Consider the following 9,172-nt stretch of genomic DNA (forward strand, 5'->3'; position numbering starts at 1 on the left):
GGCCAAAAGTGGTTGCAGGGGAGGCACGCACCCCACCCATGCCCCATTTTTGCTAGCAGAGGCCCTACTGGCTGGCCTTTTGCTATTTCCAGACTGGCCCCAAGGACACCCCACGGGCTGGATCCAGATGGAGGGCCTTGAGTTTGACGCCCCTGATGTACATGGTAATGTGATTAAAGAGCAACTTTTTACTCTGTAGCAGTCTTTGCTTAAATGACATTTAAAATAATTAATGTTAAAAACTGAACATCGAGGGAAACTAAGTTCTCCATATTAATTTTTTAAAGTTTATACTTTAAAAATAATACAAAATGATTCTAATACCTTCCACAGATGGCAAAATGGATTGGAATTATTTTGGCTTGCATGTCTATAATCCCATAAATTGCATATCTATAACCCCATAAATTAAAAGACACTCATGTTCATATAAATTTATGGCTATATGGAAACATTTAACTATATTTATGTGATTAAAAACACATTTCTAAATTTTAGAGATTTGTGTAGTGAATGTGATATTTCTAATGACCTGTTAATCTTAATTCATTTCTTCCAAGTTAAATTTCTCAGTGATAGGATTGTTGTTGTTGTTTTACTAACTTTTATTTAAAGAAGCATAAATGGCTGCATTACTGATCTATCTAGCTTATAATTGTCTAGAACAGGGGTGGGCAAACTTTTTGGCTCAGGGGCCACATTGACTTTTAAAATTTGACAGACAGGCCAGGTCAGCACAAGATTTTTTGGGAATTGCCCCCCCATCCTTCCCCCCTTCTTTTCCTTCCCCTCCCCTCGGAGGTCCCCTGAGTCAGGAGTTGCTATCGCCGGCGCAGCTCCGCGTGGCTCCAGTCCCGCGTTGCCTTGGGAAGGGAAAGGCAAAAAGGAAGAGCCGCGGTGGCGCTTTGCAACAGCAGCAGCGGCACCGGAGGCTCAGGCTCAGTGGCTTCTGGTTTTGCCTTTCCCTTCCCAAGGCAACGTGGGACTGGAGCCGTGCGGAGCTGCGCCCACGGTAGCAACTCCTGACAGCCCCAGCCGGACACCTGAGCGGAGCCTGGGCAGAGGGAAAACAGTGGGCGTTCCCTGGGCGGCGACCTCGGCCCCGCCACCAGGGAAGCGGCTGCCCAGCTTCGTGTTGTGTGTGCGATTTTATGGCGCGCGGCGCGGGGTCTCTTTTGGCCAGCCCCAATTTTTTTTTCAGAGGGGAATTTTTTTTCCAGAGGCGGGCCATATTAAAATGACCAACGGGCCAGATGTGGCCCACGGGCCATAGTTTGCCCACCCCTGGTCTAGAATATGGACTGCTTTTTGATGGCCTTCATGCAATCATTTCAGCGTTATATAGTAATACCAGAGATTACACTACAATCTTCTGCAAAAAAAGAATAGATTTTTTGACCTATGCTAATTTGAAGTGATACATTTAAGATAGATGGGTTAACTATCAATAGAATTATGGTGAAAGGAAGATTCGGGAAAATAGAGACCAGTTATCCTGTCAACAGTGGAGAAGATTCAGATCAATCTCTTCCAAAACAAACCCCACAAGGATTATGACAATCTAGATATCAATTCATCAGAAGGAGGGAGGGAGATTAACTTTTAACAACTCTTTTAGGAAAATATTAATTTGGTACATCATAATAATGTGTTGGTATAGCATACTGAATTTCAACAAAACACTCAATATCATTTTCTTATGCTACCCAATGGATAATACTATAAAATGTGGAGTGAAAGCTACTATCCCCAATTGCTCTTCAAATATTAACTATAATGCTATTTATTAGAAATATTAGATATTAACTGTTGTTTATAACTAGGGTTGTTTACTACCAGATGCAAGTATTCTAAATATCATTCATGGAAACAATATTTTTCAAGTATCATAACAATAAATAACAGAGTTGGAAGGAACATTGGAGGTCTTCTATTCCAATCCCCTGCCCAAGCAGGAAACCCTGTTCTTAAAAGCTTACTTATTAATTGTTCTGTCAGTAAATTTCCCCTTAATTCTAGGTTGTTCCTGTCCTTGATTATTTTTCATTCATTGCTGCTCATTTTTCCTTCAGATTTGGAGAATAAGTTGACCCTCTCTTCTTTGTGGCTACCTTCCTAGATATTGCAACACCATCATCATGACACTCTTTGCCCCTTTTTTCATTAAACTAGACATAACATCTGCCCAATTTCTGCAACAGTTCTTTATATGTTTTAACTTCCAGTCCTCTAATCATCTTTGTTGCTGTTCTCTGCACTCTAGAGTCTCAACATCTTTTTTTCATAGCGTGTTAACCAGAACTGGATTCCAAGGTGTAAACATTTTACTGGGTCTTGAATATATCAATCTGTTAGCAGTTGCAGCTTTTCTGACAAATGATCCAGCCTATTTGAAAACTCCCGTGAAGAGAATTAACAACTTTCAGATATTTGAAGAGCAATATTATATCTTATTTAGGTTTCTCTGGTTGTTAAATTTATCCAGATACTTTAACTTTTCATTATAGAGCTTTATATGTATCTTGGTAACTCTCTTTTAAATTTTCTCTGATTTGGATACACGAGTCTAAATGAGTGTGGTCAGGAAATAGTAGAGTAGATAAATTACTTTTTGTAATCCAAATTCTATATTTTTGTTAATGTAACCCAAGATAAGTACTCATAGATCAATCATCAACATTAAAAGGAACATTTATAATATTCCTTTGCCTTTTTCACAGGTGCACAACAGTATTGGTTCATCTTTAATTTTTTCAGTTTTTCCAACTCCTATAAACTTGGTAAATGTCCCTTGAATTCCATCATACAAACATAAAATGTTTGACAACAAAGGCCCAAGAAATAGCACCTGCTATTCCATTTCGTATTTCTTCCAAGATTAAATAGGGCCATTAATGAACATTGTTTGATTGTGGTCATTCAGCCAACCATGGGCCCATTTATAATTAATATAATCTACCTTTTATTTTATTAATAATAAGTATATCACAAGCAATTCTGCTGCTGTTTGTTTTAAGGTTTAGGTATACCAAATCCCAGTATGTTATAGTATAACTTTGACAATGTTACTTTGATAGATACTCTGGCATGATTCCTCCCCCCGAGGGGTGGATTCAAATTTTTTTACTACTGGTTCTGTGGGCATGGCTTGGTGGGCATGGCAGGGGAAGGATACTGTAAAATCTCCAGTCAGATCTCCAGTCAAATCTCTATTTGTTCTCCAAACTACTCAAAATTTCCACTATGGTTCTCCAAAACTAGTCAGAACCTGCTGGATACCACCTCTCCTCTCCCCCCTCCACCAAATGTAGTGTCTCATAGTTATAACAAACCTATCCAAATGTTTACAAGCATGCTGGTGGATAATCTATTTGGAAACTTTGTCCAGTGTTAGATGTCAAGCTGGTATCTTTCAGGTGAAGATGACATTTGCTTTCCTCTAGTCTTCTGAAACTTCCAATATCTAAGGGGCTGCCACAAAGAAGAGATGAAGGCAGAACAAGAAGCAATGAATGGAAAGTAATCAAGGAAAGTATCAACATAGAACTAAGGGGAAACTTCCTGACAGTTAGAACAACTAATAAGTGGAACAGTTTGCATACAGAAGTTGAGAGTACTCCAACACTAAAGGTTTTAGGAAGAGATTGGACAACTATTTTTTCCTGCTTGAGCAGGGGCTGGATTAGAAGACTTCCAAGGTCGCTTCTAACTCTGTTGCTCTGTTAATCTAGAGTTACTAAAGCATTTTTGTAACCACTTCTATTACTTCCCTTAGTGTCCTACAATATAATTCATCTAGACTTTGAATTTCTTTAAATTACTTCTTTTTTAATTTATTCTTGCAATCAGAACCACAACAATGGCTGATCACCTGAACCAGCTTGGACCAGCAATATGTAGTCTACTTTCTGCCTATAATGTGGGCAATGGCACTTTAACAATAAGGATCAGATAGATTGTTCCCTCTGAACACTATTATAGTGGATGGAGAGATGGGGCTTTTGACATCACTTGACCTATTTATTGAAGAAGATAAAAAGCCATGTAATCTAAAGTAATTTTCCAACCTTCTAAGCAAACCCATTTATTTTAATGGGGTTATTTTGCCAAAACAAAATGACAGAAATCATAAAAAAAAAACCATTGCAAAATATGGTCATGTGATTGCAATGGGAGCAGTGTGACCATTTATAGCAGATAAGGATAGTGTAGAGGGTGTAAATTATCTGTTCTGTGACAATCCATATGTGCATTCCCCTAACTCTAGTGCATATACTTTTAATGCATTTAGCAAGTAACTTTCAACTCTAGGCTTTGTCTAAATCAGCAAATGTACAATAATCTTTCTTTCTCACAGTGACCAACTGAAGAACAAAACTTTGATCTGCACTCTCTATGTCTATTATATAGAAATACTTTTTTTTTCTTATTGTCACTTCACTTTATCATTTGAATCAGAATTCTGCAGATACCTTTCAGGGCTTAATACATTAGTCGCTCAATAACTTTTTAAATTCATAGTCACTCGTTATCCTTCCCTTTACATAAAGAAACAATAATGGCATTCTTCCAATTCTCAAGCACAGATGCAGTTTTTATATACATATTAAGCAAATTGCAAACTCAACCCCACCCTAACATTCCTCCAGTTATACTGTTCTTGGGTATCTGCAGAGAAGAGAAGAAATATCATATACAGTAACTGTACTCATGCAAATGCTGTGACTTATGTACTAGCATCAGATAGGGAAATAATTATAACATTTGTATAATTCCATCATGCTACTAGTACCATCTGTACCTGCAGCTTAACTGATTTTTTAAAAATATTTTCACATTTATGACTTTCTTGTCACCATTTTTTTCTTGGACACATTTATAAAACATTCCAATTCTGTCTCCAACATAACACTATAATTTCTATACAAATCTCTAGAGTACTTCTCCCATCATTTCAGTTTCATCCTATTCATTTCATCACTTTCATTTTTATTTTTTATTTATTTTGCTGATGGCTCCTTGTTTAGTCCTTTCTATGTACTATGACTTTCTTTTGACTTTTTTTTTGCAGTGACCATTTCCTTATATAAATTTTTATCCCCATTTACAGGCCCCTTCACTTCATTCCATCAAGCAGTCTTAATTATGTTTCTCACTGATATAATTACACATTTCTATGGTACTTTGAAACATAATTCTTTTTATATTATTCCAAGCAATATTTAAGTAATTTTTCCTTATGTCTCCATTCATCTGTTAGGAGATGAACTTTTTCCTCTAATACTTTCTCATAAAAAGTTACCGCTCCTCTTCTTGTGGTTGTTCTATTGTAATTTCTTTTCTTCTGTGTCCATTTCCCCTTACACACGCAGACATACTTTTGATACCAAAAACATTCAGGACCTCTCATTATTCTTAAAGGTAAAGGTTTCCCCTATACAGTCATGTCTGCTTTTAGGCATTGGTGCTCATTTCTATTTCTTATCTGAGGGAGCCAGCATTGTCTAAAAATTCTTCCATAGTTCTGTGGCCAGCATGACTATATGCTGAGGTGCTGGAATGCTATTACTGAAGTGATACCTATTTATCTACCCACAGTTGCATGCAAGATGGGCTGGAGGAGGGGTGAGCAGCAGATTTTTAAGTTTCACATTGTAGTCTATGCCTCTATTTCCAATCACAATTAATCAGAACTGATTTTGTTTAGCTTTTCAAGATTAGCCATAATCAGTCTGGTTTTCTTAATTGAAGGTTAAAAAATTAGAATAAATCTGCATTGTTGCTATTTTCAGTTTTTAGAATATCTGTGCCAGGGATGTCAAACTGAAGGCCCACAGGCCAGATCCAGCCCGCTGAGTGCTTAGAACTGACTCAAGGGGCCATCCTAGAAACAGCAAAGGACTGGCTCCATGATGCCAGTGAAAATGGAGGTTGCATGCCTATTTTCAGCCACAACAGCCTCCTGCAGCCCTCTGCCAGCAAAAACAGTCCATTTTCACTGGCAGAGGGTTGCAGGAGGCCATTGCAGCTGAAAATGGGTCCAGTGAAAACTTTTCATTTTTGCTGGCAGAGGGCTATCAAAGCAAACTAAAAACAAAAGGAGAAATGTTTCCCCTTTTGCATTTGGGCATGCAAGAAGGAACAATAAAGAGAAAGAGGAAAGACAAAGAAAAAGAAGGAAATATGAGAAGAGAGGAAGGAAGCAGAGGTGGTATCAGGTTCTAACCAGTTCTGGAGAACCGGTAGCAGAAATTTTGAGTAGTTTGGAGAACCGGCAAATACCACCTCTGACTGGAGATTTTACAATATCCTTCCCCTGCCATGCCTGCCAAGCCACACAAACAGAACCAGTAGTAAAAAATTTTGGAAGGAATGAAAAATAAGAAAAGAGGGAAAGGAAGAAGAAAGGGGAATGAAGAAGGGAAGAAAAAGAAGAAAAGGAAGGAAGATTGTAATGAAAGTGAGGGAAGGTCTGAGGGAAGTGCTGCCTTCGCACTTGGCCACCACAGGTGCCCCCGACACAAGTGATGTCAAGCTGGCCATGCTCACATACTCACACCCACCCTGGTCCTCTGAGGTCAAACACAATCCTGATGCGGATCTCAATGAAATCGAGTTTGGCACCCCTGATTTATGCAATCTGGCAAATTTTCTGTCCTATTCTAAAAAAAAAAAACCCTTTAATAAGACTAATTGTTCTTAAATGTATCTATTTACTATTTTCTATCTGGCTTCCAATATTGCTAGAGGTTTTGGAAGAGAAAAATTAGCTGGATTATGTTGTGGTTAGTACCTGTCCCACCAAAACTACACTGAACTGAATGTCCTAATTTTGCTTATTTCTTCTAGGTTTAATCTTATTCTCAACTATTAAACATTATATTAAATCTTCTGACTAATAAATAAGTCTTAAATGGATACTACTAATTTATCCTATTGATTTTATTCTTTGATCTGTATAGGACAATTATAGTTATATTCAGGTCTTTGCTTGAAGACATGAAGTATTAACGCTATATAGTGTCTTTGAATATTGCATACGCCATTGCCTTTTATCTTCACATTTATAATAGTCGACCATCTTTCAAGCCTTATTCCACTGGGCAGCAAGTTCTGAAAAAACATTGGAACTTGAGCAGAAATTTTATTAAATTAACAGAAATTTGCATGAAACAATTATAACAAATGCAATTGTTCTCCCAAAGAATTGTATAAAATTTATATAATTTTTTTGGCTTAGATTTTTACTGTGATATTTTTATGGATACTTAAGTTATTAATGCTATTAGAATTTAGCCAAATTATATTAGAACTTCTGTGAAAAACACATAAGTTATTGGTTTTTTTTGTTTGTTTATTAGATAAAATACTAGATTATTGAAGATATTATATTTTAATATGATTCCAATTAATCATTTCCTAATGATTAATGATTCTCTAATGTCATCTTGCCTGAAACTACTGTATATATGAACCCATAATATAATTATCAATAGAGTTTTCTAAAAGTCCTGATATATTTCCCTATTTAATATATAATAGTGTGTGCACAGCAATTAAGTTGACCCATACATCAACTTTGTAGAACCATTACTGCACAATTTGAAGTACTTACTATCCCACTAGATTCAATGAGATTCCCTTGTCCTATTAATTTTATTGAATCCTGAAATTTTATTTTCTACTTCATGGTTTAACCATATACAGGAGGTATAAAGATCCTTTTGACTGAGGACACCCAATTTTTACCACACAAACAAGGAGGAAGGCTTAAACTGGAAAGGAAGAATACAAAGTTGGTCATGACCAAAGTAAAGTCTCTTCAAAATAAAGAAAAGTAATCTCCAGATTTAGCAGAACCTTCAAGTTTACATTAAAATAAAAACCAGCAAGCAACTTTCCAGAACCTGGCATGAATAAAATGTGCTGGCAAATCTTAGTGGGAACTACACCAAATTTCAGCAGTACAAATAAGTAGCAGGGTTCCTTTTAAAAAACTCAAGTGGCATCCCTAATAAAAATGACTTCTTAAAATGGCTGTTATGTAATTATTTCCCGTATATTTGCAGATTCAAGCAAATATCACAATTGTACAACTTGCTAGTCCTATGTTGACTACCATTTAGTTGAGATCATTTATTAGATCTCCATTTGGCATAAGAGATCAAAGTTAGCTTACAATTCTGTCAGGAAGTAAACCAAACATAGAACACAGTTATTCTAGAGCAGGGCTGTCAAACTTGATTTCATTGAGGGTTGCATCAGGATTGTCTGACCTCAGGGGGCCAGCATGGGCGTGTTCAGACTGGGCATGGCCAGCTCAATATCACTTGTGTCGGGGTGCCTGTGATGGCCCACAGTGCTTCTGCCAATGAAAACGGAACTCGGGAAGGCTGCAGGCTCCATTTTCACTGGCAGAATGTTGCAGGAGCCCTTGGCAGCCAAAAATAGAGCTCAGGAGCCCCTTTTCGCTGGCAGAAGTACTGCAGAAGTTTCCAGGGAAGCTCCGTGGGCCAGATCTAAGTAGCTCATGGGCTAGATCCAGCACCTGGGCCTTGAGTTTGACACCCGTCCTAGAGAAATCTTGTGCGGAAAGTTAAAGGAACCAAAGCAGTGGTGGGATTCAATTTTTTTTACCACCGGTTCTGTAGGTGTGGCTTGGTGGGCCTGGCAGAGGAGGAATACTATAAAATCTTCAGTCAGAGGTGGTATTTGCCAGTTCTCTGAACTACTCAAAATTTCCGCTACAGGTTCTTCTGAACTGGTCAGAAACTGCTGAATACCATCTCTGAACCAGAGGTATCTGTGAGAGAAAAAAGTGGCTGTGCTGTATACAGATAGACCTTAGCAACCACTTGTTCTGCTACTGTTTGGTTACAATGGTGCTGAACAAGGAAATTTACAAGCAGTCTTTGAATTTGCAGCTGTCCTCATGGTCAGAATATGCCAATGTCCCATGGTGATGTAATTGCCATTTGTGATCTTCACTACAGTGTAAGGAATTTGCAGATAACCTTGGGGAATGAGGGAAAAGGGTTCCTTGAAAAAAAAAATCAGACAAGAGAGGAAGTCCCAAGGACTTAATGATCAAGGACCAGCTTGTGTTGATGGTTAAAAGTGGCAGCAATAGGACTTTTGCATCTTCAGATTTGCAAGATGTTGTTAATATACC

Source organism: Pseudonaja textilis, chromosome Z (assembly GCF_049901715.1).
Source record: "Pseudonaja textilis isolate UNSWEBS1 chromosome Z, rPseTex1.2, whole genome shotgun sequence".
Lineage (NCBI taxonomy): Eukaryota > Metazoa > Chordata > Lepidosauria > Squamata > Elapidae > Pseudonaja > Pseudonaja textilis.